This window comes from Pan troglodytes, chromosome 16, assembly GCF_028858775.2.
Source record: "Pan troglodytes isolate AG18354 chromosome 16, NHGRI_mPanTro3-v2.0_pri, whole genome shotgun sequence".
Taxonomy (NCBI): Eukaryota; Metazoa; Chordata; class Mammalia; order Primates; family Hominidae; genus Pan; species Pan troglodytes.
Genome location: NC_072414.2, coordinates 54,849,401 through 54,875,746, shown reverse-complemented (window position 1 = coordinate 54,875,746; position 26,346 = coordinate 54,849,401).

The window sequence follows — 26,346 nt, the reverse complement described above, 5'->3', positions numbered from 1 at the left end:
TTTTAAAGGAAAAATCAGGAGGATGACATAATTGTTTTGAGATAATTATCCTTGCCTACAAAGATCAATAACAAAGGTGGTGTCATTCCGAGGTTGGACAGGCAGTTGCTGGGCAGTTGTCCTCACAGAAGTGTTTATGTGTAAGGTTGTGATGGTCTTTGGGTGAGGTTGTGATTTTTGCAGTCTTTTGTGATCCTGTTATCAGGCATTTGTGCATAAGAACCCTTCTTCATGGCCTTCCTGGTTGTATTTGTCAGGATTTTTAACAGAAGTGACTCCACTTTGATTCTGACAACTTTCACAAGTTACTTAAAAAAAAAAGCTGGAAGCAAAACTGGATTTTTCATGTGCTCAAAAATATGGAATCCAGAAGCTGGGTGCAGTGGTTTATGCCGGTAATCCCAGCTACTCGGGAGGCTGAGGCAGGAGGATTCCAGTAGCCCAGGAGTTCAAGACTAGCCTGGGCAACATAGAGAGACCCCCTCACCTCAAAAAGAAAAAACTGGAATCCAAACATCACATCAAAAATAAAAATGCTTAACAAAAGAAAGGATATAAGGAAATATTCCAAAATGTACTAAGGCTGGGAGGTGTAATGGGATGAGAATGAGCTTTGGGGTCAGGCCACCTGCTTCCCTGGGAGCTCTGAGCAAACCGTTGTATGTCATTAAGCCTCAGTGTCTTCATCTGAAAACAGAAATAAGGCTTCTCCCCATGAGAGTTCTTGCGAGGATTAAATAAGGTGATGTATATCAAGTTCTAACGTGGTCTAGTCATGCAAAACTTTCATGAGCTCTATGTTGGACTACTGTTCTGCATCTTCTAAACTTTCAAGATGTGGATTTTAACTTTATAAAGGGAAACACTAAGCTTAAAATAATTACAACAACAATATGGTTCATGTTATAGGGACATTTCATGCAAGGAAATATTACCTAGATTAGATGTCACATCTGGGGTGGGACAACTTCTAAAAAAGGCATCCTGAAGCTTTAGTAAGCTCTAGCCTAAAAATGCGATCATTTTGTCCTGCCAGTAACTGAGGCTGGGACCTAAATCTGTCAGTTTAGCGAGCAGGTTCTGTGTCTCAGTCACTAGACTACTCCAGACAGCACATCTCCAGGATGCTATTGCCTCCCACGGTGATGCAAGGAACTTTGCTTTCTGCTTTGAAATATGCCCCCAAAGGCCAAATCCCTCTGAGAAATGAGAGTTCCACCATATCCTCTGAAATGGCAACATTCCTCTCATCCAACGTTTTTATTAGCATCCTTTTGTAACCCATTAAGTCCTTAACAGCAGCTTTGAGGAGTTACACCTGTTTTTCATCAGGATTGCAACCATAAGCCAGCACAAACATGTGTGATAAGTTGATGCTAAAATACCATGACACACTCCTTGGATTTACTAGCATTTAATAAATGAAGGAGAAAGCTTTGCCTTTTATAGCCCTGAGCCTCCCAGGCCTAAAGCAGATGGAGCGGTTGCCTCCTGCAAAGCATTCATTGCTCATTGCTTCCAAATCCAAGGAACAGGCATCTCGGATCACTGCGCTGTGAGGGCAGGAGGACCCTTCTTTTGGAAAGCGGTAAGTCCAGTGTTCTCAACCCTGACCATTGCTCAGCATCAAGTGGGGAGCTTTTGAAAAATACCCAGGCCTAGGTACCAGTCCCAGAGATTCAGATTTAGTTGGTCTTGGGGGAACTCTAGTAGCCTTAATTTTTAGCAGCTTCCCCAGAAGTCTCTCATCCGTAGGCAAGACTGATACCTACTAAAAATTATTTGGACCACAGGCAGTCTAGGGCAGTGGGAAGAACATGGACTTTGGAGACAAGAAATAATGGATTTAAATTCACTGGAAGGGATAAGCTGTGTTATTTTAGACAAATTTCTTAAATTCTTTGAGTCTTAGTTTCTTCACTTGAAAAATGAGGTTAATAATATTTATCTCTTAAGGCAAATAAATGGGAGTTTGTTATGTAGATTCCCCTGGTGCCATCTTCAGACTGATAAGGATTTAAAGTTATCTTCAGTAATCAACCTTTATCTTTCTTGGTAGAGAGGGGAGGAGAGGAGACGCCTTATGTCCTGCTTTTAGGTTTTTAGGCACATTTTAGGGGAGGGCAGAGAGCTTTCCTTGTATCTGCTCTTTCTCAGTTGCCTTCAGCTCACAACAATCCTCATGCCAAAGTGGCATATTTTGGGGTGGCATCTATAGGCATCTCCTATATGAATCGAGACAGAGGGGTATTGGTGAATGGAATGAGAAGAAAGTCCAGCCATAGACCCACACAGGTGTGGTCAATTGACAAAGATGCAATGGTAAATCAATGAAGAAAGGATAGACTTTTCAACAGATTGTGCTGGGATAATTGGATATCCATATGCAAAAGTAGCAACAAAAAATCTTGACCCTTGGCCCATACCCTAGGTACCTAACTTTGTACCTTGTACAAAAATTAACTCAAAATGCATCATAGACCTAAATGTCAAACCTAAAACAGTAAAACTATTGGAAGAAAGCTTAAGAGAGAAAATCTTTGTGATGTTGAGTTAGGCAAAAATTTCTTAGATACAACAATATCAGAAGCACAGTCCATAAAAGAAAAATTGATGAATCAGGGTTCATCAGAATTAAAGCCACCTGCTCTGTAAATGACGCTGCTAAGGAAATGAAAAGACAAGCCACAGGCTAGGATAATGTATTTGCAAAGGATATATTTGACAAATAACTTAAATTCAGAATATATAAAGAACCCTCAAAACTCAATAACAAACAACCTAACCAAAAAAATGGGCAACAGATTTGTACAGGCAGCTCACCAAAGAACATATATAGATGGCAATTAAGCATAGAAAATATCCTTAGCATCATTAGTTATTAGGAAAATGCAAAATAAAACCACTACACACCTATTCGAATGGCTAAAAAAATTTTTTCTAATGACAATATCAAGTCCTGGTGAAGATGGAGAGCAACCACACCTCTCACAAATTACTGATGGGAGGGGAAAGTTCGGTGAAAAAGTTTGATAGGGTATCTCTGGACTGAAGAAATATAGTACCTTGTTTTCTGTGTAGATGGGCTTGATCGAAAGGCAGGAGTAGAAAGTGAGTGACGATTGGTCCTGAGGTCAACCACAAAGTTAAGTGAACTGCGTTGAGAAAATCAGACCAGTGGTTTCAAATCCAGGTCAGTGGGCCCCTGAGGATTTATCTGAAAAGGTAGTGAGTGGAACTGTGGAGTTATTTTTCACATTTCAAGAAAAAGCCTAAGGAAAATCATGTTTTACCTGAGATAAGGTTCCCTTGGCAGGCTGAGTAAAATCTCATGTTCTTTTCCTTTTGGCTGGAATTTCTTTTCTGCTGATTATATCTGATTCATAGAGAATTTTTTAAAGCCAACAAGCAAGTTGGTGGATAAAAGTACTTCATAGGAAGAGGCCCAGTAGGAAAAGTTATAGAATGGGGTTTTTGGTGATGAAAAGTTTGTGACTGGCCGAACTAAGCCATGCATTTGAGGATGATGAAAGAACACTCTCCTTCAGCAAAGTCTGAGTACCCACAAGTTTTTACTTGTCCAAGATAGCTTAGGGGTTGTTGTATCTGATGTTAAAGAACCCTCCCCCCACCCCCCAGGTCTCTTCAGGTCTGTAGAAGCTCCAAATGGACCTGTATGTAATTTGGAGACTGAAAAAAATACAAACCCCTGAGTCTGATTCAACACCACCACACGTCACCTTTTTTTTTTTTTTTTTTTTTTTCTTTTTGAGACGGAGTCTTGCTCTGTCACCGGGCTGGAGTGCAGTGGCGCGATCTCAGCTCACTGCAACATCCACCTACTGGATTCAAGTGATTCTCCTGCCTCAGCCTCCTGAGTAGCTGAGACTACATGTGTGCGCCACCAGGCCCAGCTAATTTTTGTATTTTTAGTAGAGATGAGGTTTTACCATGTTGGCCAGGATGGTCTCGATCTCTTGACCTCGTGATTCACCCGCCTTAGCCTCCCAAAGTGCTGGGATTAAAGGTGTGAGCCACTGTGCCTGGCCAGGGCACTCTTAATCAAAAGAAGTACATTTCCAGGGCTGAAACTGAGCCTCCTTATTGACATTAGCACATCAGTTGTATGATTGTTCATCATCATAAAACAAATCAGGGTTTTGCACCCATGAACACTAGAAAAAGTGACACCAAGCCCTGGCTAAGGTTGGAAGATGTGGAGATTGCAACAGCAACCTTAGATGCACCTGTACGCAAGCAAATTAACATGCCCTCCCCTTCTCAGCTTGCGCAGAACTCAAAGGAGCTTAACAGGATTAGGAGCAAATACCTTGTTGTTATTTTTAACATTGCTCAACTCTTTTGTAAATCTCTCCATTGTCCCTGCCAGTAACCTCTTCCTAAAGGGAGGCATCCAACCTTAGAAACATAACAGGCAGAGCTGGCAATAATTCATTCGAGGTCTTACCTAGTAGTGGCCCATGGAGTTTAGTACCTAAAAAAGAGATTCATAATGTGGTAGAAAGGTTATTGGCCTTGAAGTTAGATAGACCTAGATTTGAATTCTGATTCTGCAGCTTATGAGTCTTGGTCAAGTTATCTTGACCCTTTGAACCTCAGTTTCCTTTAAAATGAGGATGTTACCTACCTCACAAAATTACTGTAAAGATTAACGATAATAAATGGAGAGTCCCTGACATGGAGTCGTGGAAGTTATCACCTGGTAGATGCTTAATAAATGTTGGCTACACTTACACACACACACGTGCACACACTCACCTATATATATGCACACACATATATATATACACATTTAAAATTTAATTACTAGATAATTAGAGGAAAAATAAGATGCACACTCTTTCACTTCTGAACGTTTCTGAAATTGGGTTGTGTCTTTTACTTGATGGCACCCCAAATTTACTAGCAGCAAATAGAGGAGTGAGTTGTGACATGGTTGTCATCACTGAGCTATGCAAACTTAGCTAAATCTTTCCAAGGAGATTGCAGAATTGAGAGCTGGGAGAGGCTGCTGTGGTTAATTTGTGCCCTGTGAAAGATTATCACTAGATACTGCACATCCATCTGTCAAAAGTATCTGGGTGACTTTCAAATTTCCAGTGATATGTAATTCAGTTGCAGAGAAAATGAAACCATGAGTTTAACCAAATAGGAAATGCATGCAAAACCTGGCATATTAACTGTCTCTACTAAGTATACTCAGGATGTCAAGTTCACGGGTACGGGTTCCATAAGTCTACATTTCTATGACAGTATTTGCCTCAACTGGGAAGAGTCTTCAGACTGTAAATGTGAAAAAAATTTAGAATCGATGGTGATATTAAAAAAGAAAATGCTATATGATTATACAGATAAATGTGCATGATATGGTTTGGCTCTGTGTCCTCACCCAAATCTCATCTTGAATTGTAATCCCCACATTTCGGGGGAGGGACGTGGTGGGAGGTGATCAGATGATGGAGGCAGTTTCCCCCATGCTGTTCTCATGATAGTGATGGAGTTCTCAGAGATCTGATGGTTTTTAAAGTGGCAGTTTCCCCTGCGTACTGTCTCTTTCCTGCTGCCACGTATGACATGCCTGACATGCCTTGCTTCCCCTTCGCCTTCTGCCGTAATTGTAAGTTTCCTGCGGAACTGTGAGTCAATTAAACCTCTTTCCTTTATAAGCTACCCAGTCTCAGGCAGTTCTTTATAGCAGTGTGAAATGGACTGATACAGTACAATATTAGTTGTTTTAAAAAAAGTGTTTAATTTGATATGACTTTTTTTTTCAGTAAATCTGTGTTAAGCTGATGGTGCATCTTATAACTGATGGCATCTTATATCACATTAAATACAGTCACAGTAAACCACCTCTCCCATCCCTGACTAGTACCACCTGTGCTCATGTTGATGTATTCTGTGACATTAGCTGACTAGGCTGATTCAAAATTAGCAGTGGCAGGCAATCTGTGTGGCCAATGAACATTCAGCCACATTAATGATTAGGAAAACAAAAATCCAGACCAAAATGAAAGACCATTTCATTTGGCCAAAAAACTGTAAAGGTCTAATAATTCCTTTGGAGAACAGTTTGATATTTTCTCATGAAGTTGAACATCCACATACTCTATGACCTAGAAATTGCATCCCAAACCAAGAGTCGCTGCACTTGCACACCAAGAATCACATACAAGGAAGCGGCTAGTTCCGTTTGCAACTCACACAATCACACAAATGCTTTTCTTCAAGACGTCCCTTGTACTTCAGTATTTAGCAGAAGTGCTTTATGCAAACTCCCTATTTTGTCACACAGAATATTAAAAAGACATGCATTCAAGGGTTGAGACTGACTAGAATTAATAACTTTTACTGCTTCGTCAAGATGCAATCTTCAGTGAAATTGGAAAATCTGTAGTGAGGATGTATGGGAGTGAATAATTCAATGACTACTAGTTCTGTTTAGTGCTATTGTTTGATCTGTGTTAAGTCACCTGCAGTTTTACCTACCATTGCTTTTGTACATCAATGTGGAAAAGGCAAATAATATCTTAGAATTATTATGAAAATAGGTTTGATTTTGCAGCTTCCTTGAAAGGATCACAGGGACCCATAGGGGCAGACCAGGCTCCAAGAATGCTGCTGTACTACAGTATTCCAATATATGAATTTATTATAATTTATTCTAGTGTTGGTGCACATTTGGGTAGCTTTCGGTTTCATGTTATTACATATAGTGTGTAGCAAGGTTTTAGAATATATTCTTCTCCCTGCCACATAAAAGTGTACTTAACCCAGCACCTGGCATACAGTAGGCATTTAATACATTTCAGTCATGAAAATTCCTTTACAGAGGAGTCCTCATTATGCTCTGTTTAGGATTTCCCTACCTCTACCTTGTACTGTACACAGTAGGATGTCTATACAGATGATAACAAGATATTTTCTCAAAAAGCCATAGAAAGAAATGAATTAGTTATTAGCAAAGGCAGAAACTAGAAAAGTAACTTCTGCCCTTCTCCCAACCTGGGACCCTGGGATGCCTCCAACCCTGGGCTGTTACTGAACTTTTCCATAGTTTAGGAGGAGTAAAACCCCTCGGAGAATGGATGCTTCCTCCTGGCAACTGCTGCCCAATCCCCAAAGTCAGCAGCTCTCTAGCCACTGCAAGGCTGCATGGAGAAAAGCCAGATGTCTGTCCCTAAGGCGTCCAGGCCTCCCTTCCCCAGACACCAGGACCCAGAAAGGCCTGCTCCCTGCCCTCTGGCAGCCAGATGTGGGGGTTAGGATTCATGTTTCTGTCATTTGAAACTTCGACCCTTGGAGGAAAGATGCCAAGATGCAGGGATAATTGAAAAGTGACCTCTGGCAATGGCAGGTGTTTCTGGGACGTGCGCTTGACCTGCTGGCTGCTGTCCAGCCTCTCTTGGTTCCTATCTATTTTCCAAGCCCAGCTTCTCCAAAAAGTTCTGCCAATTCTGTGAACACCTCAACATCTTCCCTATAGATTCCTTCTTAGCTTACATGGGCCCACTGGTTTCTGTTACTTGCACCCAATGACCCTGACTCATTCCACACCTTCATTAGAAGCCTATTCTGAGAATCTGCTCTCAGGAGTGGGCAAGGGTCAGGCCTGCCACCCAGGGAGCCATATTAGGAGTTATTAACATGTTGGGGCAGCCCTTTGACTCCTCCTTTTAGCCCTTGTCTTCCCATTTACCTCTCCGGGCCTCCCCAGATGTCTGTCAGCCTTCTAAGCAGGCAGTACCCATGGCAGGCTATGGTGGCATCATGCCCTCACAGCCTCTTTTGCTCCCACAGCATTAGTCATGACCACCCCCACTCTCCTAGCACCTTGTCCTCTCCTCCATGAAGGACAGATCACATTCTCTTGCAGCCGTTTGTTTACTCACCTGCTGTCCCACCTGCTTCTGATCACCTTAGGCCTGTGAGCCATCAGCCCCTGATTCACAAATGGTGACGCAGGAAGCAGTTTACACCTTTGCCGACCCCAGCACCCAAACGGCCAAGAGTGAAGGATAAAGCATGCTGTTCTCACACTGCCACGGGAGCTTGAGGGCTGAGTACACAGGTCTAAAGAGAGGAGTTGCTGTCAAGGGGAAGGTTGGCCTTCATAGCACAAAGCTGAGCCATTTGCTTGGTACAGTGCCTTTCCTTAGTTTCCCGAGGACTTTTCCTAGCAGGGCAGTGGGAGGAGCTGGCCCCCAAAGGAAGGTTGGAGTCACCCATCAGCTCTCTGTCCAGCCCGAGAGAGCGGCTCCAGCAGCCTCTTAGCGGAATCTCTCCGGACATAGACGTGTGAGGTTCCTCTTTACTAGAGGCAAGAATCTCTGAGCGCCCATGTGAGTGCTTCTCCACCCCAAGTCCACTTCAGAATCCTGTAACTGCTGGGACAGCCAGCCAACCCTGAGTGGCAAGATCATGACTTTGGTTGGAGGGTCCTCTGTACTGTTCCATGACACTCATGTATCAGGTCTTTCCTGACAGAGCAACTCACTGTGGAGCCCAGTGTCTTCAGCCAGGCTGCATGAGATTCCTTCCCTGCACACCACTCCTCTGGGTAAAGAGCCAGAGGTGATGGCACCTGGATCAAGCTGGGATCCCACTGTTGAGGCCTCATGTGGCTCCCTCTGGCTGCCTGACCCTCTCCACCCCCTGCTTTGGGCCCCATTTGTCCAGCAACAGCCTGTTAAGTGCTAAGGCTTGCCTCCTACCACTGCAGAATTGGGGGCGGGGAGCCCTGGAGGTCATCCAGGCCTGTGCCTGGTAGGACCACGCCAACATTTACCACTGGTCTGGGCAAATCGCTGCTTCCCAGAGGTGGCTTTACCAAGACAAGGGCTAACCTCACTTAGGTCCCAAAAGTGAGGTTAGCCCTCTTTTTCATCATGACCCAAGCCCAGGAAGGGAGGACACAGGGCCTATTACATTATGTCTGGAAAGTTGGAGGGTTTCTTTCACCCGGGCATGTTGCTAAATAACCTGCTGAGAGGCCACGGTCACATCCCAAGAAGGATTCCAAAGATGAGCTTCACTCACCAATGCTCCTGAGATGGCCAAAGGCAGGCTCTTTACTCCAGAAACCAGGAACAGGAGGCATAGGGAGAGAGAGATTTGAGTATTAAATTTAAATCTCTCCATTTAAGTTTAAATTTAATATTTAATTAAATTTAAATTTAGGAAAGAAAATTAAAATGAAACAGATTGCTCAGCTGATTGAAACTCCTGATTTGTGTGTTTCTAAGCTCAGAGAATGATCCCTCGAGGACTCATGGCTGGTGGCCACCAGTGATGAGACAAAGGCAAGAGAGGGGCCCTGGGCTCACTACACTTCTAGCCTCAGTGCCCTGCACCATTTCTGCTCTGCACCTCACCCCAAAAATGCCAGACAGCAGAGGGAACCCTGGGCTGAGACGGAGAGACCTGGGACCTAGTGCCAGCTCTCCCATGGAGTGACCTTAGACACCCCGTTTCATGCACCAAGCCTCAGCTTCCTCATCTATAAAGAAGGAGGACAATGGGCTATCACTTGCAAACCCTGTAAAGTTTTTGTTAAGCTCCAGCAAGACAGGGTATGAGAAGTGTGCAGTGGGAAGAACCTCACAATGCGAGCTATTGTTAGTGTTATTTTTGCTCATAGAGGGTGGCTATCCCTGCCTGGGAGGTGGCATGAGGAGTATGCCAGGCTGGCAGGAAATGCCGTGGCCATGGGCATGGGGGACCTGGCAGTGGCCTATGATTCCAGAGAGTGTGCCCAGGAGCTAGGTGTCTAAATAAGCAAATGCAGGCCTCCCTGAGGACGTGGACAGTCATGCACCCCACAGAATGTCTGAGTGGGTAGCTATGGGCACCCCAGGTTTCTGGACCAGCTGTTCCTCCAGCCCGTCTTAGAGCTGGAAGCAGAATAGAGACCAGAGTCTGAGGTCAGGGTTGGGGTAGGGGCTGTTGTGAAGCTGCATTGTGCATTTGCTGTGGGAATGCTGGCAGTCACATGCCTTCTGCCATTGCCTGCCCGGCTGGGTAAAACTGAGCTTCTGTGCCTTTAAAATTGTTTGACATCTTTGAGATTGGAAACAGGGCTCCCCAGTGGAAGGCCAGCAGTAGCTATGGAATGCTATTCTAATACAAAACTTACTCTCGGTGGATTTAAACTGATACTCCCACTGGCAGGCTTTGGAGCGAAATCACCTATTATGGTCCTGGAAAAGGCCCCAGATTCTCTGGGCTGATCTTTGCCCATGTGGGTTAGTGAGAATAGAGCTGTTTTCCCTCTCAGGCTATGCAGCCCCATCTCCCACCCTCAGCTGACCAGACAACCCTGAGATTCTAGTCCGGATACAGGACTGAGAGCTCAGGGCTGGGGGAAGTCCCCATGGTGTTTTGCTCTAAGACACTCTCTAGCCCAACCCCTTAGGGGTGCCTGGCCAAGCGCTCAACATCAGCAGATGGCAAAGCTCGCGCTGGCAGACAGGTCTCCATTTCAGGCTGCCTCCCTCTCCCAGACCATAATGTCAAGGATGCGGGCCCATTTCACAGTGGGGGTAAGCCTGGGTACTGCAGTTTCTCATGGCCAGTCAGCTCCCGAGGGGACGGTTCCTTCTTCCCACTGCGGGGACCCTTGTGACCACCTGGGGACTCTCCAGCTAATCCCTCCTGGGCCTGGCCCTCCCATGGTCAAGTCCTCTGTTCCAATGGAGGCTCTGGAGGCAGAGAGAGCAGGGTTAAATCCTGGTCTGCAAGATTACTTAGGGCAAGTTACTTAGGCCTTTCTGATCTTTAGTTTCTTCCCCTGTCAAATGGGTATAGTAATCACACACATTTCAGTGTTAAGAGAATGAAATGAGCTAAACTAGAATCAACAGCCTAGCACGGTGGCTCTCAAAGTGTGGTCCAGGAGTCCGCAAGACCCTTTCAGGGTAGCTTCGAGGTCAACACTGTTTTCATGAAAATACCAAGATGTTATTTGTCTTTTTACTCATTTTCTTACCCTCATGGTTTCCAAAGGCTACTGGCTCTGACAGCTGTTGGGATGTGTGCTGTGTATTCTTCTTTTTAAAATATTCTCAGTTTCAATTTATAAAATGATAATGATCCATAAACAGAAGTCTGGGGCCATCAATAATTTTTAAGGGGTCTCAAGACCAAAAACATGGAGAGAACCGCTGGACCAGCACAACACTGTGTGCTTAGTAGGTTTTCTTTTCATTGGCTCTGAGCTGTCTTCCTTGCCCTGTTTCCCCATTCCTTGATGCAGGGCGTTCCTGCCCTTTGCACCATAAAGGGTGCATTTTATTGTTCATTTACTCCCAGCCCTACTTGCTGCACCTTCACATGTGGAAGGACTCTACCTACCAACTTGATGCCTTGGTAATGGTTGTTTTTCTCATGTTGCATGAGCCCAAGTACCCACAGGCCAGCGGTATTATTACCTCACTATGCTGATTTCATCCTGGTAAAAACAAAACAAACAAAACAAAAAACAAATACATTTGACTTTTATGAAGGCTGAGTAGCCTCACTGAAGTTTGTCACGGTCAGATGAAGACCTGTGGGCTTTCTCTGACAGGACAGAAATCGGGGTGCACAGGAATGTGGCTTTAGCCTTGGTAGTTAGGCAAGATCTGCTTTGCTTTGTCTTCAGCCTTTGGAAGCCCACATACTCAAATGCCTACTTCAAGATACTGTGTCTTCCCTGAACCTGAGGGTGATCAATGATCTTGTTACTGTATGTGCATGTTATTGTATTAGGGTTTGGTCAGAAAAACAGAAGCCACTCTAGGTATTTAGAGAAGGAAGAGAGGTTCAATACAGGGAACTAGAGGCATTCACGACCTCACAAGAGCAGCGGGAAGAAAGGGCAGAAAGGCCACTTTGAAATCTGGAAGTTCAGAGATCCCGGGGAAGTGGCCATGAATGGTGTCTGCTTCCAGCAGCATCAAAGTGGGAGATTCTCAAGGAGATGCCCGAACGCCATGCAGAACCCCACAGGAGCAGCTGCTGCTGCTGCGAGCTGGCCTGTCCTGCCTCTCAAACACTGGCTTCTCCTTCTCTTCTGCATCCCCCAAACAAGCGAGAGTAGAATCTAACCTGAAGCCTGCCAGCCAGAGAGTCTGGGAAGCGTTGTTTCCAGGCTTCTTGCCCCTGTGGTTTGGGTGATTGCTTAGGTCAGGGAGTTGACACATAGTATCTCTCATGGTTGCATATCATAGCTAGCCTATGAAATAATGGTGGTGGTATGAACAAAGTATGTCAATCATATATACTGTTTATTAGTAATATTTGCTTTCTTTTTTGCATTTTCTGCTTTTATATAGATATATTGTTACTATTTGAATATTTCCTCTTAATTTTTTTTTTTTTTTTTTGACACAGAGTCTTGCCCTGTCACCCAGGCTGGAGTGCAGTGGCGTGATCTCGGCTCACTGCAAACTCCGCCTCCTGGGTTCAAGCAATTCTCCTGACTCAGTCTTCTGAGTAGCTGGAATTACAGGCACCAGCCACCACACCTGGCTACTTTTTTGTATTTTTAGTAGAGATAGGGTTTCACTATGTTGGCCAGGCTGGTCTTGATCTCCTGACCTCGTGATCCACCCACCTCGGCTTCCCAAAGTGTTGGGATTACAAGCGTGAGCCACCATGCCTGGCCCTCTCAAATTCTGATAAGGATTCTAGATGTATACTTTGGAGAAAAACAGCTCCTTGAAATATATGTAATTGTATGAGTAAAATGATGCAAAATGTAATGAGGATTGTGAATGCTGTTCCTATTATGCAAAATACAAGTATTAAATTCACATAGTTTAAAAAATTAGAGGCTAGGAGCTGTGGCTCACACCTTTAATCCAGCACTTAGGGAGGCCGAGGCAGGAGGATCACTTTAGGCCAGGAGGTCAAGACCAGCCTGGGCAACACAGCAAGGCCCCATCTCTACAAAAAAGAAATTTTCTAAATTAGGAAACTAGTTAATAAAAATATTAGGAAAAATGCATTATCTCTAGATTAGCTGAGAAAGAATATTGTCTTTTTTTACTAAGTTTATAGAGTTTAATATTAAGTTTAATAAGAGATTAATAAGAATTTGCATGATAATTCTAATCTTTGTAGAATTTTTTATTCACTAGCATTTAAACATTAAGAACTGTAATTTTTAGCTATTTAATTTTTTAGGGTGAAAATATTTCAAGAATGTATTCTACTTGGAAATTCTTCACATTTTATTAAAGATTAATTAAAAGCAGAAAGTCAGTTTTGCCACCAACCTCAAAATTTCACAAGGTGGAAAAAATATCTAAAATCATGTAAACATGTATGATAAATTATCTTCAATCCAGAAATAATAAAGAATACTAGCCAGGTACATGGGCTTACACCTGTAATCCCAGCACTTTGGGAGACCAAGGCAGGCAGATCGTTTGAGCTTGGGAGTTCAAGACCAGCCTGGGTAACATAGCGAGACCCCATCTATAAAAAAAAATAAAAAACAAAATAGCTCGGCATGGTGGCACACACCTGTAGTCCCAGCTATTCACAATGCTGAGGTGGGAGGATCACTTGAGCCCAGGAGGTCCAGGGTGCAGTGAGCTGAGATCGTGCCACTGCACTCCAGCCTGAGTGAGAGTGAGACCCTGTCTCAAAAAAAAAAAAAAAGAATATTAAGAATATGAAACAAAGAAATGCTAGAGAAAAATGAGGGGCTCTAAACACACTTTGATCTTCTTAATCATCAAACTTCATAACAACACATTTTTGTAAAAATGCTTTAAGAAGATAACTCCTTATAGTTTTGAATCCTGGAGACTGAACTTTTAAATTGTCAGGATGATTGCTATAGACCACTAATCATTTTCATAAGCTAAAGATAAGAAATTTTTAAAAGATTTTCCTAAGTTATTTTATTCATTCCCTATTTCTGCTGTAACAAAGTAACCACAGATTCAGTGGCTTAAAACAACACACATTTATTATCTTACAGTTCTGGAGGTCAGAAGTCCAAAATAGGTTTTATTGAGCCCAGAGTTACTAGCAGGATTGTGTTTCTTCAGGAGGCTCTAGAGGAAAATCCATTTCCTTGCCTTCTCAGCTTCTGCAGGCTGCCTGCATTCCTTGGCTTTCAGCTTCTTCTTCCATCTTTAAAGCCAGCTGTAGTATCTTCAAACCAATTCCCCCACCACCTGCCCGCCTGCACCCCGCTCGCTATTGCTCTCCCTGCCTCTTTCTCTCACCTCTTCTTTTGTCACACCTCCTTCTCTGACTCCATACCTCTCCCTTCCCCTTATAAAGTTTACACTCACTTATAAACATTAGGCTCACTTAGTTAATGCAGAATAATCTCCCCATTTCAAGATCTTAATTACACCTTGAAAATCCCTTTTGCCAAGGGAACACTCATACACTGTTTGTGGGAGTGTAAATTAGTTCAACCATTGTGGAAAGCAGTGTGGTGATTCCTCAAAGAGCTATAAACAGAACTACCATTAGACCCAGCAATCCCATTACTGGGTGTATACCCAGGGGAATGTAAATCATTCATTCTATCATAAAGATACATGCACGTGAATATTCTTGCAGCACTATTCACAATAGCAAAGACATGGAATCAACATAAATGCCCACCAATGACAGAACGGATAAAGAAAATGTGGTACATATACACCACAGAATACTACACAGCCATAAAAAAGAACAAGATCATGTCTTTTGTGGGAACATGGATGGAGCTGGAGGCTATTATCCTTAGCAAACTAACACAGGAACAGAAAACGGAATACTGCAGGTTCTCACAAGTAGGCGCTAAATAATGAGAACACATGGACAAAAAGAGGGGAACAGCACACACTGGGGCCTACTGGAGAGTGGAGGATGGCAAGAGGGAGAAGAGCAGAAAAAATAACGAGTGGGTACAAGGCTTAGTACCTGGGTGACAAAAATAAAATAATCTGAACAAAAAAACCCTGTGACATGAGTTTGCCTATATAACAAACTTACACATGTACCCCTGAACTTAAAATAAATAAAAAAAAAAGAAGACTGCAAAATCAAAAAGAAAATCCTTTTTACCATGTTAGGTACTATGTTCACAGGTTTGGGTTATTAAAATGTGAACCTCTTCGTAGGCTCTTGTTCTTCCTATCATAAAATCATAAAACCTCTTTGTGGGCTCTTGTTCTTCCTATCATAAAATCATAAAATCATAAAAACATGTTACTGAAAAACATTTTCCAAAATTACATTGCCTTGAGTCGAAAGGTTAGTGATATCATCAAATGTGCCAGCTAAAAGTGAACAACTACTTAGTAATGTAAATATGCAGTATAATAACTGTAGGAGCAATCCAGCAACGGACAGTGCTATTTGTTTTCCTGTATCATGTCAAAGTTTAACATGTTAATAACTAAAATAAGATTTTCATAATAAAATTATAAAAATAATTGAAATTTAAAAATAAAATTACAGGTTTATTTGTATATCTCAGAAGGTTTTCTGTGATCGTGATATTTGGCTTTTGTTGAATATTTATTTTGATACGTTGGCTTTCAGTTTTAGGTTAAAATATATTTTGGATACACTTTTGCTAGGCCTTTCCAAATTGATATAGCACAGGGGTGGAGATACATAATGCTATTTTTCTTTTTTCTTTTCTTTTTTTTTGTTTTTTGTTTTGAGACGGAGTCACCCACTGTTGCCCAGGCTGGAGTGCAGGGTTGCGATCTCGGCTTACTGCAACCTCTGCCTCCCGGGTTCACACCATTCTCCTGCCTCAGCCTACCGAGTAGCTGGGATTACAGGCACGCACCACCACGCCTGGCTAATTTATGTATTTTTTGTAGAGATGATGTTTCGCCATTTGGCCAGGCTGTTCTCAAACTCCTGGCCTCAAGTGATCCACCCACCTTGGCCTCCCAAATTGCCTATTTTTCTTTATTATACTTTTCTTCATGCTCAAAATAATGGATATATAATACATTCAACTTATTTGAAACTGTCTTTCATTGTACATTTTCTGTCATTTGTACATGGATGGCATGAGACTCATCCACTCACCAAGGACAGAGTTATTACCATGGCAATAGATAAAAAGTCTGTTAGTGGAATTTTAAAAGTTCTCTCTTTTTATAAATGGACTTTCATAGTTTTAATTTTCTTTTTTGGTGGCTTTTGTGATTTTCTGAGCTAACTTCCTGGAAGGCAGGATTTAAAACCTGGATAACAATATTCCAAGGAATGGCACTATGATGGGCACATTCCTGGTTTTCTGGTGTTCAGCTGACTGACACTGGCCCCCCAGGTCCCTGCTGATGGGCCAAGCTGAGGGCTGCAGGTGCTTCTGTGCATATCCAGGACATGTTCCTCACTTGAGCAACCAAGAGGCTAGGCAGAGTCTTATTAGAGCAGAAGCGATTTCCTATTTCATTTCCTTTCCTTTCTTGCTCGCTCTCTTTTTCATTTTCTTTTTCTTTTTCTTGAGACAGAGTCTTGCTCTGTCACCCAGGCTGGAGTGCAGTGGCACTATCATGGCTCACTGCATCCTCCAATTCCTGGGTTCAAGCAATCCTCCCGCCTCAGCGTCATGAGTAGCTAGGACTGTGTGTGGGTGCCACCATGCCTGGCTTATTTTATTTTATTACAGAGATGGGGTCTCACTATGTTCCCCGGGTTGGTCTCAAACTCCTGGCCTCAAGAGATCCTCCCACTTCAGCCTCTCAAAGTGCTGGGATTACAGGCATAAGCCACCGCACCAGGCCTCTTTTCTTGTTTTTTCCAGTGAATGCTGTCAACTTCGTTTACTTTTAACCAGCCAAATAAGGAGTTGGAGGCCGGAGCTAAGTCACCCTGTATTTCTTGCTTAGTTCAATATGTTTTATTGCTTTCACATGTTGGCGACCTGGACAGCTGCTTGGCTGGTCTAGTACTTAATTCAGTTCCATGAAGAATAGAAGCTAGGATGTTCGTCAGGCTTTTTGGAATGCTAACAATAGTTTATGGGCATTCCGCCTCCTTCATTATTACAGCTGGGAATAACTTCCTTACAAGCTTCTCCATAATCTTCACCTTCTCTTAGGAACTTGAGGCCTAGGTTGGGGCTAGAATGTGGACCCCCTGGGGCACTCTGTAGGAGTTTCTGAAAGACTTTCTGGCCCCATTACCCAGAGCAGACGTACTAGGAATTAGAGACAATTTGGACCTTTTTTTTTTTTTTTTAATTACAGGGGTCCTTCACCAAGTTGGGTCCAAAAAAGTTTGTGCAGAAGGAGTGGCTTAAGTAATCCATTTGTGTAAAGGTTAAGAGTAAGGACACTATTGGGGAAAGGGATGAGGGAGAAAGTTTAATCCAAGGATGGACTCCAGGGGTAGGGCAAAGGAATAGAGCTTGGTGATAAGGGGCAAGAAGTAAGCAGAGACCAAAAGAAATGCTGAAAAGGTACTTGTGTTAATTTTCTAGGGCTGCCCATAGCATCACAGACTGGGTGTTTTAGCAATAGAAGCTTACTGCCTCACAGTTCTGGAGCCTACAAGTCCAAGATCAAGGTGTTGACAGAGTCGATTCCTTCTGAGGGCTCTCGGGGAAGGATCTGTTTCCAGCCGCCTCTTTCTTTGGCTTGCAGATGGCCGTCTTCCCATTACATCTTTTCATATCATCTTCCCTCTGTGTGTCTGTCTCCACATTTCCCCTTTTTATAAGGACACCAGTCATACTGGATTAGGGCCACCCTGAAGATTTCACTTTACCTTGATTTCCTCTGTCAAGATTCTATCTCCAAATAGTCACATTTTGTGATTTCGGGGGGCAGTTAGGACTTCAATATATGAATTTTGGGGGAGACAAAATTCAACCCATGAGTGTGCTCACGATAAAGAAAAAAGTGCATATATGTCGTGATCCTATTATGTGCAAATACTACACTTACACATAAACACACAGGACACACACACAGAAAGAACATTGACCAAGTGCTCACCTGTGGGTGGTAGAATTTAAATTGATATTTTATAATGATACTTTCTTGTATTGTAAAATTTTTTTTTTACCTTGAATACATTAGCTGTATAATCTGGTAAATATTCTAATTAATAAACATTAGGGGGAATAAAAGAGTAAAGGCTGCCTGGGCTCAAGTCCTGGCTCTGCCACTTAGTAGCTGTGTACATTAGTTTAGATAATTAACTTCTCTGTGCCTCAGTCTCCTCATCTATAAAATGGGAATAATAAATTGCACCTCACAGGGTTGCATGAAGATTGCACCAGTTAATATGTGTAAAGCGCTTACAGCAGAGATAAAAACATTTGCTGTTATTCATTTATTGCACCAATATTTTTGAAGCCATCATTTGTATCACTTTAGGTGCTGGAGACAAAGTGTGCCACTAGCCGAATAATAACGTCTACTGAGCCCTTTCTTTGGGCTGGGTACCATTCTAGACCTTTTATGCATATTTGTGCATCTAATTTTCCATATCACTCTGACATAGGTACTATTTCCATTACTCTCTTGCAAGAGGGAACTAAGGTACAAAGACTGTTAGGTAGCAGAGCAGGATTTGAGCAGCCTGGCTCTTAACCATTTTGCGGCCACCTCCCAAGTGCGTGCAATACAGAGCTACTGGAGGGCTAAGATGGTGAAAGACAGCCTGGGACATTACCAGTCATGGCACATGAGCTTATTTAGGAAGAAATGATACTTACACTTAGATAAAGCAATTCAAACCAAAGATTGGGGTGCACCTACAGCCACTGTTTTACTACACAGTGTCTCTTGGCTGGGCCCAGGGATGCAGGGCTGGAGATTGGAATTAGGTAGCTTCAAATCGATTCTTCTGCCTTGAGTTTTCTTTTGCAATAGCAGTAGCATTTGTTTGTTAGGTCCCATGACCACCTTTCATTTCATTCTCAAAAGGAGCCTATGATTCAAGAGAACAGAGGCTCAAAGGGGTTTAACAACCTTCCCAAATTCACACAGAGAGGAAGGGACAGAGCCAGGACTAGAGGTTGGGTTTCCTGATTGCTGACCCACAGCAGCTGCTGCTTCTTGGGACCCTGTGGCTTCCCCGGGGGACATGTCCTTCCCCAGGAGAGTGGGGGCATGAAGGGATTCTTCCCGGGACAGAAGAGCATCATCCGTGTGTTCAGGGAGCTCCTTCCGCTCCTGCTTCTGTATCTGCTGCTTCTGCTCTGGGAGGGCAGGGTCTCCAGCGCCGTGCTTCCCCAGCATGGAATACAGGGTCTGGCACAGATAGTGCTGGATAGGTAGAGCTGGAGGGGACCTGGAGATTGCCTTGTTCTTAATCATTGTTAAAGCAGCAGAACATTTTTCCAAATGGAATATACATGGAACCCCAATACAAAAAGCAGATAAAAGCAGCGCTGTTGACGCAGGTGTGGGGGTCCAGGCCTAACCTTTAGCCTCCTCTTCATAGACTCCTACCCAGGAGGCTCCTAGGAACCTCTTAAAAACCCTGAACTCCAAGGAAATTCAGAGTGAAAACTGCCAACCTCATCCACCTTCTCCACAGCTGGGAAGACTGAGACTCAGAGTGGGGAGGTGACTTCTCACAGATCCCTAACAAGGGTGTCAGGGCCCGGGTGATGAAGACAGGTGCCCTGACTCTGAGTCCATACTCTTTCCAGTACCCCCACCCTTCTATCTTCATAGCAGGTATTCAGTAAATACTTGTTAAACGAATATGTAAACTTTCCCAGAAAGTCTTCCATGATTTTTCCCCTGTCCTGACCCCACTTCCTTCACCCTGAGAGCCTTTTTTGTTTTGTTTTGTTTTGTTTTGTTTTGTTTTGTTTTGTTTCTGAGACAGAGTTTCTCTCTTATTGTCCAGGCTGGAGTGCAGTGGTGCAATCTCGGCTGACTGCAACCTCTGCCTCCTGGGTTCAAGCAATTCTCCTTGCTCAGCCTCCCGAGTAGCTGGGATTACAGGCACATGCCACCATGCTCAGCTAATTTTTGTGATGTTTAGTAGAGACAGCATTTCACCATATAGGCCAGCCTGGTCTCAAACTCCTGACCTCAGGTAATTCACTTGCCTCAGCCTCCCAAAGTGCTGGGATTACAGGCATGAGCCACCGCTCCTGGCCCTGGAAACCTTTTTGATTCCTGAGTTGGTTCCAAGCACAGAGCATGTACTCCATCAACATTAGTCACTGCTGTCTCTGGTATGATGATGGTTCTGTTTGTAAGGCCCATGGTTACCCAGTTGAGAGCTAAATTCATACCAACACTACAGCAGTGCCTACAACACTGCTATGTCATGGGGCGTGAGAACTGCTGGTGACTTTCCAGGCCATCCCGCTCTATTCCACATTCACTAGTAAGGATATTTTTTTTCTTCCAACTTTTATTTTAGGTTCGAGGGGTACACGTGCAGGTTTGTTACATGGATAAATCACATGTCACGGGGATTTGGTGTACAGATAATGCTGTCACCCATGTAGGTATAATACCCAATAGGTAGTTTTTCAATTCTCACCCTCCTCTCACCTTTACCATCAAGTAGGCCCCAGTGTCTTTTATTCTCTTCTTTGTGTCCATGTGTACTCAGTGTTTAGCTCTCACTTACAAGGGAGAACATGTGGTATTTGATTTTCTGTTCTTGCATTAATTCACTTAGGATTATGGCCGCCAGCTCCAACCATGTTGTTGCAAAGGCCATGATCTCATTTTTTTTTTTATAGCTGCACAGTATTCCATGGTGTAGATGTACCACATTTTCTTTATTTAGTCCACCACTGATGGACATCTAGGTTGACTATATGTCTTTGCTATTGTGAAGAGTGCTGCAGTGAACATACATGTACTTGTGTCTTTATGGTAGAATGACTTATATATCTTTAGGTATGAATTGCTGGGTAGAATGGTAGTTCTATTTTAAGTTATTTGAGAAAAATCCATACTGCTTTCCACTGTGGCTGAACTAATTACATTCCCACCAGCATTGTATGAGCGTTCCCTTTTCTCTACAACCTTGCTGGCATCTGTTATTTTTTGATTATTGGTATTTCATTGTGGTTTTGATTTGCATTCCTCTAATGATGAGTAATATTGAGTATTTTTTTTCTGTGCTTGTTGGCTGCATGTATGTCTTCTTTTGAGAGGTGTCCATGTCCTTTGCCTATTTTTTTAATGGGGTTGTTTGTTTTTTTGTTTGTTGATTTGTTTGAGTTCCTTATAGATTCTGGATATTACACTTTTGTTGGATGCAAAATTTGCTAATATTTTCTCCCATTTGTAGGTTGTCTATTTACTATATTAACAGTTTCTTTGGCTGTGCAGAAGCTCTTTAGTTTAATTAGGTCTCACTTGTCTTTTTTTTTTGACACAGGATCTCGCTCTGTCACCCGGCTGGAGTGCAGTGGTGTGATCACGGCTCACTGCAGCCTCAATCGCCTGGGTACAAGCAGTCTTCCCACCTCGGCCTCCTGAATAGATGGGACTACAGATGCATGCCACCATGGTGGGCTAATTTTTAAATTTTTTGTAGGATAGGGTTTTGCCATGTTGCCCAGGCTGGTATTTTTGTTTTTGTTATAGTTGCTTTTGGAGTCTTCATCATGAAGCCTTTGCCTCAGCTCATGTCCAGGATGGTATTTCCTAGATTTTCTTCTAGGGTCATTAGAGTTTTAGGTTTTACATTTAACTCATTAATCTATCTTGACTTGATTTTTGTATATGGTGAAATGTAGGGGTCCGGTTTCAGTCTTCTGCATATGGCTAGCCAATTATTCCAGCAGCATTTATTGAATAGGAAGTCATTTCCTCACTGCTTGTTTTTGTCAGCTTTGTTGAAGACCAGATGGTTGTAGGTGTATGGCTTTAATTCTGGGTTCTATGACCTATTCCATTGACCTATGTGTCTGTTTTTTTTACCAGTACCATACTGTTTTAGTTACTGTAATACAGTTTCAAGTCAGGTAGTGTGATGCCTCCAGCTTTGTTCTTATTTCTTAGAATTGCTTTGGCTATTAGGGCTCTTTTTTGGCTTGAAATACATTTTAGAATGATATTTTATAATTCTGTGAAAAATGTCATTGGTAGTTTGACAGGAGTAGCATTGAATCTGTAAATAGCTTTGGGCAGTATGGCCATTTTAACAACATTGATTCTTTCTATCCAAGAGCATGGAATGTTTTTCTATTTGTTTGTGTTGTCTCTGATTTTTTTGAGCAGTGTTTTGCATGGTTTTTCTCATTTCCATTTTGCTTAGTTCAGCTCTGATTTTGGTTATTTCTTTTCTTCTGCTACCTTTGGAGTTGGTTTGCTCTCTTTTTTCCAGTTCCTCTAGATGTAATGTTAGCTTGTTTATTTGAGGCCTTTCTAACTTCTTGTGTTGGCATTTAGTGCTATAAACATTCCTCTTAGTACTGCTTTAGCTGTGAGATTCTGGTATATTGTATCTTTGTTTTCATTTGTTTCAAAGACTGTATTCATTTCTGTCTTAATTTCATTATTTACACGAAAGTCATTCAGAAGCAGATTGCTTAATTTCCATTTAATTGTATGGTTTTGAGAGATCTTGGTATTGATTTCTATTTTTATTGCACTGTAGTCCGAAGTGTGGTTGGTATGATTTTGATTTTTTTGAATTTGTTGAGAATTGCTTTATGGTTAAGGGTGTGGTCAGTTTTAGAGTATGTGTCATGTGCAGATGAAAAGAATGTGTATCTTGGTTTTTGTTGGGTGGAATATTCTGTAGATGTCTATTAAGTCTATTTGGTCAAGTGTCAAATTTAGGTCAAAAATATCTTGTATTAATAGTATTCTGCCTCAATCAGCTGTCCAACACTGTCAGTGGGGTGTTGAAGTCTACCACTTTTGCTGTGTGGTTATCTAAGTCTTAAGTCTCTAAGAACTTATTCTATGAATCTGGGGCTCCAGTGTTGGGTGCACATATATTCAGGACAGTTAAGTCTTCTTGGAATTGAACACTTTATCATTATTTAAAGCCCTTCTTTGTCCTTTGTGATCATTGTGGGTTTAAAGTTGGTTTTGTCTGAAATAAGAATAGGGACCTCTGCTCTTTTTTATTTTCCATTTGCTTCATATATCTTTCTCCATCTCTTTACTTTGAGTCTGGGGGTGTTCCCGCATTTGAGATGGGTTTCTCGAAGACAGCATATAGTTGGGTCTTGCTTCTTTATCCAACTTCCCACTCTGTGCTTTTTAAGTGGGGCATTTAACCCATTTACATTCAACGTTAATAATGATATATGCAGATTTGGTCCTGTCATCCTGTTGTTAGCTGGTTGTTATGTGGACTTGGTCAGGAGATTTGGTCAACCTTTATAACTACCTACCTGTGCGAGGCACTGCTCTGACTCTAGGGACACAGATGAACACAAATGCTTGACAACAATCACAGGCTTACCATGTACAAGGCTCTGTGCTAAGCCCTGTACTAGCTACATTCATCAGGGCTCATTTGGTGACAATCAACAAAAATTCAACTGAGACCAATATAAGTGGAGGATTTATTGGAAGGACCTTGGGCTAGCTTACAGAACCAGTAAGGAAGAGCTATGGGAGGTAGGGCAGCTCTGAGATCCTGGGCACCAATTCTCTTTCATTTTTTTCTCTCCTGCCTGATTTTTCCTGCATGCCCAGGACCAAAGCTTTCAGAAGCAGCTCTGAGGTCAAATCCCTCTCAGCTTCCAAAAAAGAAAATAAAAAGTTCTTCCCTGCTGGCTCCATTTAGAAAAATTACACAGAAGGGCTTTAGCCTGGTTTGAGACACTTGTCCATCCTTGGCCCAATTGCTTATTTGGGGGCTGGGGTAGGCAGGAAGGCAGGAAAGAGCGGAGGAGTCAGGGAACAGAAACCAGTCCAGGCAGGGTCTCCTGTTTCCCATTCCCCTGGTAAGAGCATGGAGGTGCTCTGAATATACAGTTGGCCAGATTGCAAAAGGCCAAATTGTTTAATTATTTATTTATTATTATTATACTTTAAGCTCTAGGGTACATGTGCACAATGTGCAGTTTTGTTACATAGGTATACATGTGCCATGTTGGTTTGTTGCACCCATCAACTCGTCATTTACATTAGGTATTTCTCCTAATGCTATCCCTCCCCTAGCCCCCAACAGGCCCCAGTGTGTGATGTTCCCCACCCTGTGTCTATGTGTTCTCATTGTTTAACTCCCATCTGTGATTGAGAACATGCGGTGTTTGGTTTTCTGTCCTTGCGATAGTTTGCTTAGAATGATGGTTTCCAGCTACATCCATGTCCCTACAAGGGACATGAACTCATCCTTTTTTATGGCTGCATATTATTCCATGGTTTATATGTGCCACATTTTCTTAATCCAGTCTATCACTGATGGACATTTGGGTTGGTTCCAAGTCTTTGCTATTGTGAAAAGTTCCACAACAAACATACGTGTGAAGGTGTCTTTATAGTAGCATGATTTATAATCATTTGGGTATATACCCAGTAATGAGCTCGCTGGATGAAATGGTATTTCTAGTTCTAGATCCTTGAGGAATCACCACACTGTCTTCCACAATGGTTGAACTAATTTACACTCCCACCAACAGTGTAAAAGCATTCCTATTTCTTCACATCCTCTCCAGCATCTGTTGTTTCCTGACTTTTTTATGATTGCCATTCTAACTGGTGTGAGATGGTATCTCATTGTGGTTTTGATTTGTATTTCTCTGATGACCAGTGATGATGAGCATTTTTTCGTATGTCTGTTGGCTGCATATATGTCTTCTTTTGAGAAGTGTCTGTTCATATCCTTTGCCCACTGTTTGATGGGGTTTTTTTTTCTTGTAAATTTCTTTAAGTTCTTTGTAGATTCTGGATATTAGCCCTTTGTCAGATGGATATATTGCAAAAATTTTCTCCCATTCTCTAGGTTGCCTGTTCACTCTGATGATAGTTTCTTTTGCTGTGCAGAAGCTCTTTAGTTTAATTAGATCCCATTTATCTATTTTGGCTTTTGTTGCCATTGCTTTTGGTGTTTTAGTCATGAAGTCTTTTCCCATGCCTATGTTCTGAATGGTAATGCCTAGGTTTTCTTCTAGGGTTTTTATGATTTTAGGTCTTACATTTAAGTCTTTAATCCATCTTGAGTTAATTTTTGTGTAAGGTGTAAGGAAGGGATCCAGTTTCAGCTTTCTGCCTATGGCTAGCCAGTTTTCCCAGCACCATTTATTAAATAGGGAATCCTTTCCCCATTGCTTGTTTTTGTCAGGTTTGTCAAAGATCAGATGGTTGTAGATGTGTGGTGTTATTTCTGAGGCCTCTGTTCTGTTCCGTTGGTCTATATATCTGTTTTTGTACCAGTACCATGCTGTTTTGGTTACTGTAGCCTTGGAGTATAGTTTGAAGTCAGGCAGCGTGATGCCTCCAGCTTTGTTCTTTTTGCTTAGGATTGTCTTGGCTATGTGGGCTCTTTTTTGCTTCCATATGAAATTTAAAATAGTTTTTTCCAATTCTGTGAAGAAAGTCATTAGTAGCTTGATGGGGATAGCAATGAATCTATAAATTACCTTGGGCAGTATGGCGATTTTCACAGTATTGACTCTTCCTATCCATGAGCATGGAATGTTCTTCCAGTTGTTTGCGTCTTCATTTATTTCACTGAGCAGCGGCTCGTAGTTGCCCTTGAAGAGGTCCTTCACATCCCTTGTAAGTTGTATTCCTAGGTATTTTATTCTCTTTTTTGTAATTGTGAATGGGAGTTCACTCATGATTTGGCTCTTTGTCTGTTATTGGTGTATAGGAATGCTTGTGATTTTTGTACATTGATTTTGTATCCTGAGACTTTGCTGAAGTTGCTTATCAGCTTAAGGAGATTTTGGGCTGAGATGATGGGGTTTTCTAAATATACAATCATGTCACCTGCAAACAGAGACAATTTGATTTCTTCTTTTCCTAATTGAATACCCTTTATTTCTTTCTCTTGCCTGATTGTCTTGGCCAGAACTTCCAATACTATGTTGAATAGGAGTGGTGAGAGAGGGCATCCTTGTGCCGGTTTTCAAAGGGAATGCTTCCAGTTTTTTCCATTCAGTATGACACTGGCTGTGGGTTTGTCATAAATAGCTGTTATTATTTTGAGATACATCCCATCAATACCTAGTTTATTGAGACTTTTTAGCATGAAGGGTTGTGGAATTTTGTTGAAGGCCTTTTCTGCATCTATTGAGATAATCATGTGGTTTTTGTCATTGGTTCTGTTTATGTGATGGATTACATTTATTGATTTGCGTATGTTGAACCAGGCTTGCGTCCCAGGGATGAAGCCAACTTGATCGTGGTGGATAAGCTTTTCGATGTGCTGCTGGATTCGGTTTGCCAGTATTTTATTGAGGATTTT